This window comes from Nelumbo nucifera, chromosome 4 (genome assembly GCF_055504915.1).
Source record: "Nelumbo nucifera cultivar China Antique chromosome 4, China Antique-T2T, whole genome shotgun sequence".
In the NCBI taxonomy this organism is placed as follows: Eukaryota; Viridiplantae; Streptophyta; class Magnoliopsida; order Proteales; family Nelumbonaceae; genus Nelumbo; species Nelumbo nucifera.
In genome coordinates, this window is record NC_142652.1 from 57,509,823 (window position 1) to 57,530,369 (window position 20,547).

Below are 20,547 nucleotides of genomic sequence, written 5' to 3' on the forward strand. Positions count from 1 at the left end.
GTGCCAAGGGAGGTTTGAAAATGTTCAAGTCTTATTGCAAGGTATTCCGTTTACCTTAACTCTTTATTCCTTACCGCTGATTGGGTTGGACATGGTGTTAGGAGTTCATTGGCTTGAACAGTTGGGCATGGTGGTTTGTGATTGGAAAAGAATGACAATGGAGTTTTCGTGGAAGAACCAGCGTCATCAATTGGAAGGAATGAACAACCATCCGATTCAACCTACGGAATTCAAAACGATTTCAAAAGAGATGAAACAGGGAAATTCCATATTTGCCGTATGTCTACAAGCAGCCATGGAGGAAGTGCCTCAAGGAACTCCGTCGGACATGCAACAATTGTTACAAGAATTCAAAGACATCTACCAGGAACCAAAGCAGCTTCCACCAAAAAGGGAGATAGATCACCACATCAATCTCAAAGAGGGGACTAAGCCAATTAATGTCCGGCCATACAGGTACACCTACTTTCAAAAAGCTGAAATAGAAAAACAAGTTCATGACATGTTAAAATTGGGGCTAATAAGGTCTAGCACAAGTCCCTTCTCTTCTCCTGTTTTATTAGTCAAAAAGAAAGATGGAACTTGGCGTTTATGTACCGACTATAGGGCTCTTAATGCTATAACCATCAAGGATAGGTTTCCTATTCCAACCGTTGATGATATGCTTGATGAACTATATGGGGCAGCCTTCTTTACTAAACTTGATTTACGATCATGTTACCATCAGGTACGAATACACCCATCAGACATTCACAAAACTGCCTTTCGTACACACAATGGTCATTGTGAATATTTGATTATGCCCTTCGGCTTGTGAAATGCTCCTTCCACTTTTCAGGCCATCATGAATTCCATATTTTGCCCATATCTTCAAAAATTTGTGTTAGTCTTTTTTGATGACATTCTCATTTATAGCTCCAATTGGATCATGCATCTTGAACATATTAAAAAAGCTTTTGAAATATTAAGGCATCACAAGTTTTTCATTAAGCTTAGCAAGTGTGCATTCGGCAGCAAGAAGTTGAATATTTGGGACACATTGTAACTCCACAAGGTGTCAAGGTGGACCAAGGGAAAATTAAGGCTATGCTTAATTGGCCTAGACCCACTAATGTTTCTGACTTGCGAGGATTCTTAGGCCTTACAGGTTATTATAGAAAGTTCGTCCGCAACTATGGAGTTATAGCTCGACCACTCACCAACCTCTTAAAAAAGGGACAATTTAGATGGACAGAAGAAGCATAGAATGCATTCACAACTTTGAAGCAAGCAATGACTTCTACTCCCACACTTGCTATGCCAAATTTTAATGAACCCTTTGTCATTGAATCGGATGCTTCTGGTGCTGGCATTGGAGCAGTGTTAACTCAACAAGGGAGATCCATAGCATTCATGAGCCGAGCCTTGAGAGTCACTAAGCAATCATGGTCTACCTATGCCAAAGAAATGCTTGCCATTGTTCAAGATATTCAGACTTGACGCCCTTACTGTTGGGCCTAAAGTTCTACATCCAAACTGACCAACGCAACCTCAAGTATCTAATGGAGCAACGCATAGTGATGCCGGAACAACAGAAGTGGGTGTCCAAATTGCTGGGGTATGACTATGAGATCACTTACAAACCGGGAAGGGAAAATTCCGCTACTGATGCTTTGTCAAGAGTAATAGGCAGTCTTAGCCTTAATACTCTTTTTGTCCCTCAAACATCTTTGTGGCACACACTCAAGACTGAAGCCAGTGAGCATCCCTATATAGTCCGAATTGGCAAGCTTGCAACTGAAAATCCTGGAGCACCCTATAAATGGCGGAATGGGTTGGTATGTTACAAAAACCGTGTGGTGATTCCTCCTAATTCCCAACTTGTCAATGAGCTATTGTAGGAATTCTATGATTCACCATATGGAGGACATTATGGGGTATTGAGAACGTACAAGCGAGTGGCACAACAATTCTATTGGCCATCAATGTATAAAAGGATTCAACAATATGTGGCATCTTGCACTGTTTGCCAAAAGAATAAAGCAGAAACCTTATCTTCAGCGGGTCTTCTTCAGCCATTACCCATCCCTTGCCACGTATGGGACGACATTACCATGGATTTTATAGAAGGGTTACCACCCTCTAATGGCAAAAGCACTATTTTTGTGGTCGTCGACCGCCTAAGTAAATCAGCCCATTTTTTGGCCTTGCCGCATCCTTACACAGCAAAAATGGTCGTCGAAAAATTTGTGGAAGGGATTGTCAAGCTTCATGGCATGCCAAAATCAATTATTAGTGACAGAGATCCCACTTTCATAAGTCACTTTTGGCGGGAATTCTTCAAAATGTCAGGTACTAAGTTGCACATGAGCTCCGACTATCATCTCCAAACCAATGGCCAATCCGAAGTAGTTAACCGATGTGTTGAGCAATATCTTCGATGTTTTGTTTCTCAACAACCTCAAAAAGGGAATCATTTTCTTCCATGGGCTGAATTTTGGTACAACACTACATACCACTCCTCTATTGGGATGACACCCTTTCAAGCTCTCTATGGGAGACCCCCACCAAGTATTCCAAATTATCAAGTGGGGGCATCATCTGTGGAGGAGGTGGACCAGACCATGGTATCTTGAAATGCCATTCTACAGCAGCTCAAAATCAATTTACATGCAGCAGTTAATCGAATGAAACAATTGGCCAATTCCAAAAGAAGGGACGTGGAATTCCAAGTGGGGGATTTGGTCTTCCTTAAACTCCACCCTTATCGACAGCAAACTATCTACAGGAGAGCATATCAAAAGCTGGCTAGTCACTTTTATGGTCCGTACCGAATTGAAGACCGGGTTGGAAATGTAGCTTACAAACTTAAATTGTCCATGCTCTCGAAAGGGTGGAGTTTAAGGAAGGCCATCACCCTGTTTTTCATGTTTCACTGCTTAAAAAGCAGGTAGGGGAGACTACTGCCACTAGTACTGAGTTGCCACCCATAACTGATGATGGTGAACTCATTATGGAACCTGACGCCATTTTGGATACTCGATGGGTTAAGAAAGGGTCAAGTTTTGTTGAGGAAAGCCTTGTTTAGTGGAAAAAACTTCCAAAAGAAGATGCTACGTGGGAAAATATGTAGGAGCTGCGAAACAAGTATATCAACTTGAACCTTGAGGACAAGGTTCCATTGAAAGAGGGGAGCAATGATAAGCCAAGAAGATCAACTCGGGTGCCTATCAGGAATCCAAGGTACGAGGATTAGTATGCATCACTTTGCATGGGACATGCAAAGGAACGAGTGACTTGGACCACATGGGCTTACTGATTGCGACTTCAAGATTTACATTAGTTGTTATTTCTGTTAGTTTGTTGCATAGGAATCGGTCAATCAGTAGAGAGGATAATCTTGTTATTTCTATTAGTTTGTTGCATAGGAATCAATCAATCAGTTGGAGAAGATAATCTTGTTATTTCTGTTAGTTTGTTGCATAGGAATCAATCAGTTAGAGGGGATAATTCCATTATTAGTGGTTATTTTATTGTCAAGTAGTTGAGTTCTTTCTGTATTTAAACTCTATCATTCACCAAGTTAGACAGGTTCGAAATTCAATAAAATTACAAGGTTCATTCTCACCTCAAGTAGAATAGCATTTTACGATTCTCTCAAATAGCTTTGACTGGGACCTATCACAAGTGGGTCTCTGTCTCTCTGTCTAACACATAGGAAACCGAAGGGAATGTTGTGACATAGCTCACCCTGCACCTGAAATAAAAATTACGAAAATCAGATTTAGGGATTGCATGGAGGATGAAGTAGTGACGTGATTGTAATTCTAATCAATTTATACGCACAAAACTTGAAAACCAGATGGGTATTTTGGTTATTGTAATGCAACAGAAGATAAAATAGATTCAAGCTGCATGGTCAAAGATGTATTGTTTGGGGAAGAAAAATTGAAATGAATGGAATATTTGGAGTTTTTCTTCGGTCGTCGGTGTCAACAATTGCCGGTGATGGCTGTTGGTCGCTGTCGGTTGGAGAGGGAAAGAGTGAGAGTGAAAAGGGTGGGTTCGGTTTGGTGTGGCGAGACAGTAAGTGAGAGGAATCTAGCGAGAGAGGAGAGGAAGGATTGAGGAGATCCACCTCACACATTTCAAGAATGTGCACGTTTTAAGAACACGTGGCGTGTCCTCATACTGCGTGAATGGTGCGTGCATGGAGTCTGCCCTGATGGAAGCTGGACTCCTTTGTAAAGGAGAAATTGTTCAAGATAATTGGACCCACTTAGGCTTAAAGCTCATGTTGAAATCTAACCTTTCATGTGAATTTTTAGGCTCACATATGAAGGAATCATGATGTCTTGAGATCATTCCATATGCTAAAATGTGAAACATGTCATTCTTGTTAGGAGTATAGATGGTGGCTCTTCAAAGGAGGGGGAATACTAAGTGAACCATTTAGGTATGGAACAAGGTAATATAGGGGCTTGTATCCCATGAAATTTCTACAACTCCTACATTGGCAGCTACTCACAAGGGTGGAGGCCGCCAGGATCCATGAAAATTTTGAGCTGGAACTGCCAAGGCCTAGGGCAGGGCTCAGTACTTTGATCCTTGGGGGACTGCCTCCGTATTCATCGCCTGATTATGATTTTCCTTATTGAAATAAAAATCCCCTCTTATAACATTACTAATTTTTTGAGTAGAAATGGCTATTACCAGTCTAATGCAGTAGAGCCAAATGGGTTATCAGGAGGTTTGGTGTTGGCGTGGTGTAACGACATCTTAGTACAAATTCTTCATTCACCCAAGCGAATTATTGACATGGTATCAGTCCTCCCACAAGTATCAACAACTTGGCATATATCTTTTGTTTATGGGGATCTGGATAGAGGTCGAATAGAATTGTGGAATCAAATCAGAAGGATAGGAGATAGGAGGTCTTGGATGTTAATGGGTGACTTCAATGCAATTAGAGGTCTTAACAAAAACGTAGGTGGTAGGAGATAGGAGGAAAATGTCCAGGTCTATGGTGGAGTTTGATTCTCTAATAGAAGATTGTTAGCTTGTTGACTTAGGTTGGCAAGAGTGTCATCATACATGGACTAATCGAAAATGGAATGGAGGTCTAATCTGGGAGAGGATTGATAGATGTTTGATATTATCAAGTTGGCATCTATAATGAGGCAACAATCTTCCATGAAAGGACCAATTCCTCGGATCACTGTATGATTGTGTTGGATTGTTAGCTTGTTGCCTGTGCAATGGCAAGGGCATCAATAGTTTAGATTTGAAGCAGCATGGGTAACTCATCCAAATTGCATGAAGGTGATCGAAGAAAATTGGCAGAATTCGACTCTCATTTCATCATCATGGGATCAGTTGATAGTTTGAAAGAAAAATTCATGTCACATAAAACTTGAAGAATGGAACAAGGAAAGTTTTGGTCAAATTCAAACCAGAATTAAGCAGTAATGATGTAAAACACACCAGATACGAAATTGACAATAAGTTGAAAGGCTTGCTGCCGACTTATGGCAGTCCAATGTATTTTTAGATGAAGAGTCTTGGTTACAATAGGAGAAGATAATAGTTACATGGCAAGTTATCTATACAAAGTCCTATTCTAGTGAATCTCTAGAGATCTATCTTTATCGAGGAGTTGGAGAAGCGGCACAAGCAGGTGATGGTGAAGTTGCAGCAATGAGAGTCACCACTTGTTGTCATCGTTGGTGAAGTGAATAGTGGTCCTTGGGGAGGTGTAAGAGGATAAACGATGGACTGGGAGGATGAAAGAATGGTAGGATCCATTGTATGGACGCCAAAATGTTGCGGAATGGGTGGGCGAATTTAAAAAATTTCCTACCTTTTTTCCAACTGGGAATCACATTCCCTTATTTTAGAATCAAATATTCAAGGATCTACTCGAACCAAACCAGACCAGATCTGAACCAAAGATCAAGGGAAGGGTTATACCTGATACGGAGAATCAAAATCTCCCAACATCGGTGTTCACGCCCAAAGAAAGATCCAAGATCTGCTCCTGCTGAAGATGACACAACGATGGTGGGGCAGAACCAACAGTGTATGTCTCACGTACCGAACTCTTCACAAGAACTCGTTGGAGGCTTAGAGCACCAAACCAAAATAGCCTTTCAGCAAAGATTGATATCAAGAACAGATTTCTTGATTTTCCCTTCAATGGAGTTCAAACTATGCAGCAAGGTGGCGACGACTGGAGGAGATCCCTAAGGCTGAAAGTGGCGTGAATGCAGTTTTCAGCTTAGGGAAGATGAGATCCTATCTCAGATTGCAGAGAGAGTTAACTGCAAAACCCTAGGTCGAATTCATGTAATTCTTGATTAGGGTTTTCTCCTTTCTTAGTGATTAAGAAACCTCATAATCCTATTAGGAGTTATCCCAATCCAAATCTGTATTTGGATAGGGGACAATCTTAATCCTATCTGCAGATTAGATCAGCCCATTCCTGATCTCATCAGGAGGTTAATCTTAATCCTATCTACAGATTCGCCCCCTTAAGTGGGTGATCATATCAGCCCAGTTCGAAATGGGCTTTTAGTCCCAATAAATAAATAGTGCTCAATAAGTTTCCAAACTGCTGCCCAGTTGGGCTTCTTTGTATGGGGTGGGACCTAAGCATTGATCTCCACATCAGCCACATGGGTTCGGCCCAGCTTTTGTTACAAGGCCTATCCGAATTCACTAGAAAGCCTAATGAACCCCCTGAGCCCATCACATGGACCCTATGGGCCCAACACTTACACTAAGTGGTCCCTGGGCCAAGCCATCTTATAAAATCCCAGGGACTGTGGGCAGATGCAAGATTAGCCCATCAGGTATTATCCTAAATGGCCTTACACTTAACCTCTCAGCCCATAATGATCAAGCACTGCCTAACAAGAGAGGACATCTCCCTCGGCTGTAAGAAACAGTGCTGCACTCTCTACTCACATGGATCCCGAGAATTAAAACCATTTGCAAACATTTTGAAACCGTACATAAATATATATCATATAAATAAATTTTGCAAAACAAAATTCCAACGATTGAAATCAACTGCCGGCAGTTTGGTTTCCATTAGAGAGAGTGCATCCCCGATCATTACCTTTGTCTGACAAAGGGGCTGATCCCGTCACTATGATCACCCACTCAGATGAATTCTCAGATTGTCCCAACATGCCTAGGTTTTGACCCCCACTAAGGATCTCACTGATTGGCATATCAAAGACAACTCAATCCGACATCTAGTGCAGTATCATAATCGAGCCTAGGGGTCAGGTGCAATTTTTTCAGTTTTGCCCATTAATCTCCAAGGTCCAGGGCAATACTGGAAATCTGGTCCGGTTCAAGGATTCAAGTAATCCTACACTGCGTGTGCCTTGGGTCCCACCCTGGCGGCTGAGACAAACCACCCCAACAGTTGGCAGCACACCAGTGTCAGCCTTGGTAGGATAAATCTCCCCAGACTTATCCAACGACTGTGAACATTTAAAACTAACACAAGTCTCATTACGTGTCCAGTTTTAGGGTCTTACATAGAAGCATACCACACAACATGAATCAAACATGTACTCTATTTATTTACATTAAATATCAAAAGTACATCAAAACTGATTGGAGCTAAGGGCATATAAAACTGTCTAACAGCTCCCCCTTGCACTTAGGTCCAATCTGGTACAAGCCGGAGTCTCATACTTTCCACGTGTTTCTCAAACACCTTCTGTGTGAGTGGCTTAATGGGTCTGCCACATTATCCGCTGATGCTACCTTCTGAATCAGGACGTCCTCTCTACCAACGATCTCCCGCAGTACATGGTATTTCCTCTCGATGTGCTTAGACTTCGAGTGGGCCCGAGGCTCTTTAGCCTGGGCAATCGCTCCATTGTTGTCATACAACAACGGGATGGGTGATGTGTTGGACGGAACCACTCCTAATTCGTGATCGAACTTCTTCATCCACACGGCTTCCTTGGCAGCTTCACTTGCGGCAATGTACTCGGCTTCGGTTGTAGAGTCTGTCGTAGACCCCTGTTTGTTGCTTTTCCAACAAACAACACACGATCCTATCGTGAAAACATACCTAGATGTAGACTTTCTATCATCTCCATGCTGTACCTTTTGACAATTTTGTCAATGTAAGCAGCCTAGGATAATCCAATTATCCGCTTTGATCTATCTCTATAGAGTCGAAGACCCAGTATATAGGAAGCTTCTCCAAGATCTTTCATGGAGAATTGTTGCGAAAGCCACACCTTGACCGAAGTCAACATTCCTACATCATTCCCAATGAGTAGGATATCATCCACATACAACACCAAAAAGGTGACCTTATCCCCACTGGACTTCCTGTAAACACAGGGCTCATTCGGATTTTGCTCAAAGTCAAACGATTTGACAGTCAAAACGGATGTTCCAACTCCTAGAAGCCTGCTTAAGTCCATATATGGATCTATTAAGTTTACATACCATGTGCTCCTGACCAGCAGCAATGAAGCCTTGCGGCTGCTGCATGTAGATCTTCACTAAGATCTCCATTCAGGAACGTGGTTTTGACATCCATTTGCCAAATCTCGTAGTCATGGTATGCTGCTACAGCTAGTAGGATCCTAATGGATTTAAGCATGGCCACGGGCAAAAAGGTTTCCTCATAGTCGATGCCTTCTTTCTGAGTATACCCTTTCGCCACTAAACGAGCTTTGTAGGTCTCAATCTTGCCATCGGGGCCCTTCTTCCTCTTATAGATCCATTTGCAACCAATTGCTTTTACCCCGAGGGCGGATCTACCAGAGTCCAGACTCCATTAGCCTCCATCGAGTCCATCTCAGCTCTCATGGCCTCCACCCACTTCTGGGAATCTATGTCCAACATAGCTTCCGCGTAAGTCACGGGATCCTCCTCACTAGTCAAGGCTTCCACTAGGTAACTATCCTGGTCATAACCATAACAGACCGGTGGCCTGGATACCCGGGTGGATCTTCTAGGTTGGTCACTACCTGGAACTTATGGGACATCTCCCACTGCTCCTGAGCTCTCCTCATCAAGAACTATTTCCTGACGATGGGTGTCCAGGATGTAATCAATTTCTAAGAACTGGGCATTTCGACTGCAGAACACTTTCTGCTCACTTGGGTCATAGAAAAGATAACCCACTGAATCATTTGGGTAGCTTACAAATAGGCAACGACTGGTCTTGGATTCCAACTTGTCCGCACTCGTTCTTTTAACGTGCGCATGACAACCCCAAATCATCAAGTGTCTGACACTTGGTTTCTTTCCGGTTCAAAGTTCGTACGGTGTTTTCGGAACCGATTTGGTTGGAACCCGATTCAACACGTAGATAGCAGTCTCTAATGCATATCCTCAAAAGAATGTGGGTAATTCTGAGTGTGTGAGAAGTGACCGGACCATGTCTAACAATGTCCTATTCCTCCTCTCTGAAACACCGTTAAGCTGCGGTGTTGTAGAAGGAGTCAATTGTGATATTATCCTGTTGGCCTTCAAGTAGTCCCTGAATTCATCAGAGAGATACTCACCACCTCGATCCGATCGAAGGGCCTTAATTTCTCTCTCTAACTGTTTCTCGACTTCTTGTCTGAACTCCTTGAACTTTTCAAAGGATTCGGACTTCTGTCTCATCAGGTACACGTAACCATATCGTGAAAAATCATTGGTGAAAGTGATGAAGTACACGTGTTGGTTACGAGTCCTGACACTCAGGGGACCACATACATCAGTATGTATAAGGTCAAGTGTGCCTGTACATCTTTCAGGCTTACCGTTAAATGGCCATTTTGTCATCTTGCCTCGGAGGCAAGGTTCACAAGTGGAAAGATCTTCTACGGTTACAAAATCCAAAGGACTATCCTTTACCAGCCTTGTGATTCGGTCAATACCAATATGGCCAAGTCGGTAATGCCACAGGCACGTGGGACTGGCTATATCACGAGTCCTTTTCTTGGGGATTTCGACCAACGTAGTTTCGGTTAAGTTAGCTTCTAGAGAAAGATGTAGAACATAGAGACCGTTCTCCAGTTCCCCGCATGCGATGAATTTATTATTCCGTTTAACAGTAATCATATTACTAAAGTAAACTATATATCCATCAGTACACAATTTAGAAACAGAAACCAAATTTCTTCTTAAGTTTTGTACATGAAGACAATCTTTAAGTACAATAATTCATTTTCTAAAAACTAGTTCTACGGTTCCAATTTCCGCAGCTGCAACACTTGCAGTCGTTCCCAAGAAAAGTGTCACTTCCCCTTCACTCAGCCTTTTGCTTACTTTGAACCCTTTCAGTGAATTACACGCATGAGTTATAGCCCCAAAGTCAACACACCAAGACACAGAAATAACTAACGAATTAGTCTCAATGACACAAGTTTCGAAAGTACCTTTCTTAGATTCCAGGTAGGCAGGACAATTCCTTTTTTAGTGGTCGACCTGCTTGGAGAAGTGACAGGCATCGGATGCCTTGTCTTTCTTTTGTTTCTTAGACTTAGTGGCCTTTTTCTGGGGTTTCCTCTTTGCCTTCCTCTTCTTGACAGATTTGCCAGTTTCAACAAGCATGGCTATCCGCTTATCCTTTCTAATTAGTTCCTCGGCCCGTTGCAACATATTGCTGAGCTCTTGAACGCTGACATTCAACTTGTTCATATTGTAATTCATTATGAACGGATTGAAGGACGAAGGCAAGGAGTTAAGAATGGCATCTATCTGTGTGACCAGATCCAGCCCAGACCCAAGGGCCTCCAGCTCGTTAATGTAACCCATCATCCGGAGACAATGGTCACGAACTTGCTGCCCTTTGGTCATCTGCGCGGTCATGAACTGCTTCAGGACCTTTTGTCGAGTAGAACGGTTCTGCTCTTCGTACATAGTCTTCAGACTATCCAATATGTCCTTGGCGAGTTCGATCTGATCGAACTGCCTCTGTATCGGATTATCCAAAGAGGCTATGATATAGCAGCGGGCTAAGGAGTTTTTCTCCTCCCATTCTTGGTATTCCCCCTTGCAGGCTTCTGAAGCCCCATCTCTCGGACGATCCGGTGTAGGATTCTTTGCCACCTTATCTAGTTTTTCTGAAGTCAGGACCAACATAAGGTTTCTATACCAGTCGGCATAGTTTGGGCCCTTAAGCTTGTTGTCGTCAAGCAACTTAGCAAATTGTCCGTTTGCCATTTTCTAATAAATTAACAAAATGTTAGTCCACAACCTTAGTTTGATTCATGTTACCTACATAGATAAGGCTTTTAATCTATGCTCCATTTCCATTTGTTCATCTCTGAGATTTCCCTCCTATCTCAGTGACGGAGACGGTGAAATGTCTCTGGAGATGTGGGAAATCACATAGGGTGCGTGGAGCCAACTGTTTCAGCTGCATAACCCCACCACCTTTCTGTGATTGATCATATCCACTCATCATATGAGTTTCCCTTTGGCCTCTGTTAGGCAAGGTTCAGATCCGTTTTCAGGTAAACCTTTCTATCCAGTGAGTGCTCACCCATCATATTCAGGTTACGCCAAGGTACCGTGAAAGAGTTCCCATTTTCTGGTGAAGCCCCTCCCACATCGGTCTATGACGTCCCTATCATCTTATGAAACACTCTGACAGACCCAACAACAAATGGATAGCCCAATTTTATAGTGCGTTTCCTCATTACTAAAGGACCCATCATCGTGCTAATGATGGAAGACCTTTAGAGAGTCCATCATATGGATCTCCCTATCACATGCAATCATATTTGCTGGAGGGAACAAAAATTACGCCCTAGTTAATTTAGGTCAAATCAGAGTGGCTCCCACTGACTTTCATAAAGTCAGATTTATGGTGACTCAAATCGGCTAGGGTTTTCGCATGCGTCCCTTTTCAGGGTTGTGGGGCCCACCATGAAAGGAAGGGGTCATCCAATGACCTTAGGGGACACCATGGCAATGATGTGCATTCAGCCATGGTGTGCGCAAGAGCCACTAACGAATCATCATGGGCCAAGTGCTTATGGCCCATGGTTGCAACACATCAAACATCCACACATCACATGATATGGAAGAATTGATCCAATCAATTACTCACTGTAAAGCCCATTAACCAGCCCATTTGAAAAACACAACATTAACAAGTAACATCATCTAGGTATATGGGCTAAATCGTAGTTAGTAGTAAGGCCCATATAGCTTTTACACAAAATGGGCTTCTGCAGTTTTAACCTCTTAAAACTGGGCTTTACAGGTTGGGCCGAATTGCTTCTTCCAATTAAAAATTGATTTCAGACTTGAAAGTGGGAAATAACAGGACTGAATATAGTCCCTTTCGAACCCTAGATTCGGTCCAAACAGTTTTGGTCCAATCTGGTCCGAAACGGTCCAAAAACAATTTTTAATTCAAGAAACAATTCAATGAAAGATTTGAAATTAAAATTCTAAGTTTTGACAATCAAAAACAGATCTGGACTATTCGTACAACCTGCAAAACAGAGGTTAGTAATTAGGTCTGCAGTTTCCAAAACTGCAAAACGCAGATAGCGAACTCTTTATCAACGAATCTCCAGCGCCACTGCCTTCTCAATCAAGAAAATAAAAAAAACAGATATCCTATTTCTATTAAATAATTACATTCTTGATTGAATCCTATACATTCAGTCTAGAAAAATAAAAAAAAAAATATTTTACAGACCATAATGAATTGAAACTGCAAATAATAGGTGCGCAGACATTCTGCGCCAAAATTGACCTTCAAACTTCATGTACGAACAGTCCATTAAATCAGAAATAAAATAAGAACAATTCTAAATTAAATTTCAGATTTAACGAAAATTAATTTCAGATCAATCGCCCCGACAAGAAACAATTTCTTGAAACAAAAACTACAAACTGCGCAATACTCGGATATAATAACTTCTACCGAATTGTGCACGTTCAGATCTGGTCTATTGGTTCAAGATTCGAACCTGTGGCTCTGATACCACTGAAAGAATGGTAGGATCCATCGTATGGACGCCAAAAGGTTGCGGAATGGGTGGGCGAATTTCAAAAATTTCCTACCTTTCTTCCAACTGGGAATCACATTCCCTTATTTTAGAATCAAATATTCAAGGATCTACTCGAACCAAACCAGACCAGATCTGAACCAAAGATCAAGGGAAGGCTTATACCTGATACGGAGAATCAAAATCTCCCAACATCGGTGTTCACGCCCAAAGAAAGATCCAAGATCTGCTCCCGCTGAAGATAACATAGCGATGGTGGGGCAGAACCAACAATGTACGTCTCACGTACCGAACTCTTCACAAGAACTCGTTGGAGGCTTAGAGCACCAAACCAAATCAGCCTTTCAGCAAAGACTGATATCAAGAACAAATTTCTTGATTTTCCCTTCAATGGAGTTCAAACTATGCAGCAAGGTGGCGGCGGCTGGAAGAGATCCCTAAGGCTGAAAGTGGCGTGAATACAGTTTTCAGCTTAGGGAAGATGAGATCCTATCTCAGATTGCAGAGAGAGTTAATTGCAAAACCCTAGGTCGAATTCTTGTAATTCTTGATTAGGGTTTTCTCCTTTCTTAGGAGTTATCCCAATCCAAATCTGTATTTGGATAAGGGATAATCTTAATCCTATCTGCAGATTAGATCAACCCATTCCTGATCTCATCAGGAGGTTAATCTTAATCCTATCTGCAGATTCACCCCCTTAAGTGGATGATCATATCAGCCCAGTTCGAAATGGGCTTTTAGTTTCAATAAATAAATAGTCGGTAAAGGAACGATATTCTCCACCCCAATTTGATTAAAGTGAATTGTGCACGTCACTATAGATAGTTTTCTCCATTCAATCGAATAGGAGTGAATGGAATAGTGGGCAACCCACTATCTCGGGTGGAAAACAGATGTCAATTCTCAACAAAGTAATCCCCTAAATAGCACAACTATTGATAGGAAGGTATGGCCAACTGTTTCGTTAGCGAAAGAGTGCCATAAAAGATTAAAAATTTTAGGGTAAATTACAAAGACCCCCTTGTACTATAGGGTCAGTGACAAAGACCCCCTATACTTTTTTTTCGACAAAGACCCCCCTGAATTTTTACATTGTGACAAATGCCCCCTCGGCCGTTAAATCATGTAACAGAAGGTGTTAAATTACCCAAATACCCCATTAAGCTTTTTAAATTTTCTTTTTTTTTTCCATTCTCTCTTAAAACTTAACTGGCCCAAAAGTAACGATCCATTCACCACAGCCATTCTCTCTTCAAACTTACTAGAATTAGGGTTGTTATTTAAACATAAGGTTTGGAGAGATGAAGAACCAGTTGGCATAATCTTAGCACCAACACCTCCTCGAGGTATTGAAAAACCAGTTGGCATTCCTGGTGAAGTTCTTGGGCGAGAGAAGAAGAGACCAGGGAGATGAAGATGACAGAGAAACCGACATGTTTTTCAGATGGTTGGTTGAGGTCGCCGACGACCTAGGTATATTTCATTCCGTCTTCAACGCTGGCAGTCGGCTGAGGTCGCCCACTACCAAATGGATGGTCAGCTAAGGTCTCCCACTACCAAACGGATGGTCAGTTGAAGTCGCCCACTACCAAATGGATTCTCCCAAGTTCCCTCTACGAAACAAATTCTGCCAAACTATACACTAATGGGACTGATGCTTGGTCTAAATTCATACAAATAGGTTCGTGTGTGGTTGAGGTCAGACGGGATTTTGTTAAACACAGTGGAGGACTTCGATCAGACTAGTTTACAATATTTCAAAAGGGTGAGTGGTCGACCTGTTTGGGCGATTGGGCCTACTGCCTCTTCCTTGGCCAACAAAACTCGTACGGACAAAGCCGCCAGAATCACCCCGAATCAATGCATCGAGTGGCAAGATATGTAGCCTCCAGATTCTGTTCTTTACGTCTGCTTCGGTTCTCATAACACAATCTCTGCTTCACAAATGATGGAATTGGCTATTGCTTTGGAGGCAAGTGGTAGGAATTTTATATCGGTCATTAGGCCTCAGGTGGGATTTGACATAAACTCTAAATTCAGGGTAGATGACTGGTTGTCGGAGGGATCCGAGGAATGAATAAAAGTGCAAAATAGATGATTATTGGTGCATAAATGGGCACCCAGGTGGATATTCTATCTCACATGTCTACCTCTGCCTTTCTAAGCCATTGCGGTTGGAATTCAGTGATGGAAAGCTTGAGCCATGGCATGCCAATCATCAAGTGACCGATGCCGCCGATCAGTTTTACAACACAAAATTTTTGGAGGAGGAAACTGGTGTTTGCATTGAAGTTTCTAGGGGAAACAAGTGTTTCGGATGGTTGGCGCTCGGTCTTAGATGGGACTGAGATGTAAGAGAGCTTCTGCTTGTTGTTCTTCAATTTGCCATCACAGCCATCAGAGGGACCCCTTTCAGAAGCTCTCTGTTAGTGTTCTTCATTTTATTTCTCTGTACTCTTAGAGTTTAAACCAAAGAGAGAGAAGAGGGTAGTTTGAGCAAAGTAAATGGGATGAAGATAATAGCAGAAAAAGAGAAAAAAACTAAAATAAATTAGAAAGGGTAGTTTAGGCATTTAGAAAACTTTAACAGTAAAATTAGAATTTTTTTTCAAAGTTAACAGACAGAACACTAACGGGGTCTTTGTCTAGTAACCAAAGTTCAAGGGCCTTTATTACAAAAAATGTACAGGGGTCATTATCACTGACCCCATATTACAGGGGAGTCTTTATAATTTACCCAAAATTTTATGTGGAGAGTGTGAAACAAGGCAGTGACGGTGAAGGATTTCCTTAAAAAGAGACACATAATGGATGATAATAGTTGTCCAAGATGTGAATCAGAAGATAGGATGATGTTGACATGTCGCTATACTGTGAGTTTGCGAGAGTGATGTGGTTTGCCTCTCCCTTATAGCTCCGCTCTATAGATTAAAAGATGTAAGGGTTGACTCTTAGATCAGTGAATTCTATCATGGGCCAACTGTGTTTGGTGGAGCACTGATAATTGGGGTCACTGGATAGCTATGATATTCATAATCTGTTGGGAAATCTGGAAGGCCAGGAATCACTTGGTGTATAATGGAATGGATATAACTCCAATACAGGTTGTAGAGAGAGCACTTTGGTCTACTTTCAATTAGAGGAGCAAGGAGGTGAGCAGGTGGATGTTGGGACGATGACTTGGAATGATCCGGAGGAAGGGTGGATAAAATGCAATTGTGATGGAGCTTTTAACGCCATAACTGAAGAAGGAATTATTGCATGCGTCATCAGGAACCACCCTGGGAGACCAAATCATCCCCCACAACCCCCACAGCGCCCCACAGTACATCCCCACCATGTATTGGAAACAACTCCCGATGATAACCTCATCATTCCTGATATTATCATCGAGAGATGTTCCTAATACACGATGGGGATGTGCTATAGAACGTTGTGGGGGGCTGATTTCAACTCGTGTATTAGGAACATCTCCCGATGATAATCTCGGAAATGATGATTTCATCAGCGGGAGATGTTCTCAATACATGACAGGGATGTGCTGTGGGACGTTATGAGGGACAATCTTGTGGAGGGCTGATTTGAATTCCACCGTGGGGAGGTCGTGAGTTTTGTTTGCCAACCTATTTATGCAGTGTTGGCTTTGGATGCTAAATGCCAGGCCATCAGATTAGGATGCCTAGAATGTGCTTGAAGCTAGAGCCACACGATCTCAGTGGAGTCTGATTGCCTGAAAGTTGTTGAACTTTGCCAAGGAAATCAATCCATGGCAACTTATCTAGTTGGGAACATTGTAGTGGATATTGGGGAGAATTCAAAAAGGCTTTGATCAATTTTTTTTCTCTCGTGTTTGCAGATCAGCAAATTCTGTAGCCCATGAAGTGGTGTATCGAGATCAATCCTGCTCTAGTCGCATATATGGAGATGGCCCTCACCAAATACCTCGATGGTTGTGGCCTCTTAAGGGGTGATTACCCTACAATGTATCCTCCTTAAAGTTGACAATTGAATAAAGTTAAGTTCTTCTATCCGGCCCATTGACACCTATATTCTTATCTTATATCAATGGATTGGATATTGGCTTAATCCAACCAAATCCAATATAAATTTATTACGGACGGACCAGGTCCAGTCTAATCTAATAAATATTTTGGATCAGATTGATCAATTTACTGTCTTTTTGGTCCGTCCAATCCGTCCAAATTGATTTGGGTCCAATCCAAAACCGATCCATTGACACCCTTAGTTGCACTATATAAAATATAGTGTGACCTACTAACGGATAGAAACCATTTGTATATAACAAAATTCCATCAGTATAGACCCAAAAGGGCCACTTTGATGATCAACTGAATCATCAGATTTGCAAGTGTCGTTATACTGTTCACTACTTCAGAGGGTGCCTCACAACCTCATAGGCACATCCTACCACGCATTGAGAACATCTCCCATAAATAATAAATTAATAACACGAGTATAGAAGATGTTCCCAGTGCAAAGTGAGATGTGCCTTGAGGTCGGTGTGAGGCATCATGTGTGAGGAGCAGATCAGTTCTCGTTGGTGTTTGATTAAGAACCCACATTTTGAGAAAAAACAATGAATGGTGGGCCTTGGGGATCTTTTTTCTAGCAAAGGGTAAAATATAAGAACCTCCCTTGAAATTTCTGACAATCATAAAAACCTCCCCTATAGTTTCGTTGTAACAAATATCTCCCATGAACTCCTGAGAAAGTCAACAAAAACCTCCCCTCTATCACTGATGCAAACAAAAATCGTCAACTGATGCATTAATTTTTTAAATTCCAATTTTACCCTTTTGTCACTGCCTCAGACAAAAAACATCACCAATCACCCACGTGGCAAGGGCATCAGACTTCAGATCTCTTGCCCATGCCTACTCACAATACACTACCCCCTGTGAATTGGGAACATCTCCCCCTGCATAATACTATGCAAAGGATGAGATGTTCTCCTTGTATGACTGCAATAAACGTAGGCAAGGTTCTCGTGGGCAGGAGATCTGGGGCGCCATCGTCTTCACATATATGCTTTCGAGAGATTTGGACTTTGTGTTTTCTTTGGGATTGAACTATGGGGTACCTTTTCACCATTTTTCAGGTTGTTGACGATGTGTTCCGCTTTCAATTAAATCCTATACTTTGGGTTCTTGAACCATAGGCTTAAATTAGAGTTTTATCAAACTACGGTTGAAGGTTGGGTTGGACTCAGATCTCCATCTTACTATTTTCCTTTCTACTTCTTTTGAAAAATTTTGAAAGTCAAAGGTGTCCATTTTCCATTGATACCTTATGATATTTATATACAAACGATGGAATTCCTTGCTCCCCAAAACTTTCTAAAAACAAAGGTCTTCCTAATCCAAAAAGAAAAGAAAAATAAAAAGGCTTCCTATCCGGGACTCTCGCGAGTCTATCCGAGACTCTACTTCCTATCCAGGACTCTCGCGAGACTTATCTTTGTCCAATACTCCCCCTCAAGGTGGTGCATGAGGATTGTGAATGCCCAGCTTGGGAAGGAAAAAATCAAACTGTTTTTGTCCGAGAGCCTTTGTGAAAATGTCGACAACTTGTTCACCGGTACATACATAGGAAGGCGCAATGTTGTCGGCTTGGAGCTCATTGCGAATGAAATGACAATCAACTTCAATATGTCTGGTTCGCTCATGGAAGACAGGGTTCGCAGCAATGTGCAGAGCAACTTGATTGTCACAAAACAAGCATATAGGTTGAGGATGAGATATACCCAAAGACGACAGCGGACCTTTCAGCCACTTCAACTCACAATTGGTAGTAGCCATTGACTGGTATTCAGCCTCATCAGAGGACCAAGAGACAGTATGTTGTTTCTTAGTCTTCTAGGAGATGGGGGAATGTCCTAACATGACAAAGTACCCAGTAAGAGAGCGACGAGTTAGAGGGCATCTCGCCCAGTCGGAATCACAATAGGCATAAATTGCAGATCGCTATCAAAACACAAAAATATTCCTTGACCAGGACATCCTTTCAGATAACAAACCACACGTAATGCCGCATCCCAATGATCAACACGAGGACACTCCATAAATTGAGCTAGGACATGGATGCAATAACTGAGATCCGACCATGTAATGGTTAAATAAATCAAACGGCCCACAAGACGTCGATATCGTTCAGGGTATCACACATCGCACACTCTGCTCGTCGTTTAGACCCCTCCGCTGTTTCTCCCGCATCATCTCAGTCCTCGAGATGCGGTCCTGTATCACACACAACTTATTAGTAAACGTCACAATACAATCTATGTCACGAAGTAACTGACCTACTGACAATAAATTATAATTGAGTTTTGGGACATATAATACGTGGAACAATTTAAAATTATTTCCAAGTTCAACAGTGCTTTCTTTCATGACCTCGATGTGCGCATCGTTGGGTAAGCTAACAGGACAAGGTGCAACATCATAGGTGACGACGAGCACATTTAAATTCCCTATCATGCGATGTGACGCCCCAGAGTCAACAATCCATTCAGTGGAGTAATTCTTACCAGAGAGTTTTTCATTAGTCCTGGTTTTGTAACCATTAAGCATGCTTACAAGAGTCTGCCATTGCTCGTCATTAAGCCCGTTCAGTCCAGTCCTGTCTTCGTCAGTCACAACTGCATTAGCAGCCACCTCACACCCCGCTGATGACTAAGCAGTATAAGCCTTTGTCATACCTCGACCACATCCGCTAGAGGGTCCAACAGACTTACTCGAGCTCTCACCGTTCCTGTCGTTGTTGGCAGCCATGGTGACCGATCAGCAATACTACTTGAGTTGAGCGACCGATTAGTACTGTCTCTAATATAATTCTAAGGTGAAGTATCAAGAAGTCAGCGCTGCAGGGGTTTCGACAATAGTGCTAAAAAAGTTGGCTGATTCTTCGACTGTACCCAAGGAATGGCTTTCTCTTTCCCTTTCAGTTGGATTATTTTACTCTCACCAAGTTTCTGCAGAAGCACAAGAAGTCACCTTCTCCGGTTTCTTTGCCGGCGAGGAGAGCAACAACGGAAACCTACAAGAAATCATATTCCCCATCATCCACGCTGCCGTAACTGATGAAAGGATGAATCCACGCCACAACCGCCCTGAGAGAGGAGATCAAAGTGATGAGTTATTCTGGATCGACCTTGCTGCAATTGAAAGGATGAATCGCTACCATGATCGCCCCCGAGGATTAAACAATGATCACTTCGGTATATCAACAGAACTGAAGCTGCACGAAGATCCCTGGGTATTAAAGAAGACGCTGACGACAAGCGACGTAAACAACCTTTCTCGGCTTATGCTGAAGAAGGCGTTGGTTCAAGCTCACGTACTCCCATTCATGGAAGGTGAGCAGGTGGAGGAGGTGAATAACGGGGTGGGCACGCGGGTACAAATCAAGGATTTGGATACAGGTTCGGATCATGAGTTGACGTTGAGGATGTGGCCTGGCAATCGGCGATTCCTCTATGCCACGGCTGCAGCGATGGCACCCGGCGATTGACAACTCCTCTTCTCTCCAATTGACAAGCAAAGTCTGT

The 20,547-nt window shown here is 42.4% G+C and overlaps 1 pseudogene; it reads left to right on the top strand.

Moving 5' to 3' along the window:
- The first annotated feature begins 14,304 nt into the window (after positions 1-14,304).
- Positions 14,305-15,516, top strand: LOC148800542 (UDP-glycosyltransferase 92A1 pseudogene; annotated as a pseudogene).
- Positions 15,517-20,547: the final 5,031 nt, after the last annotated feature.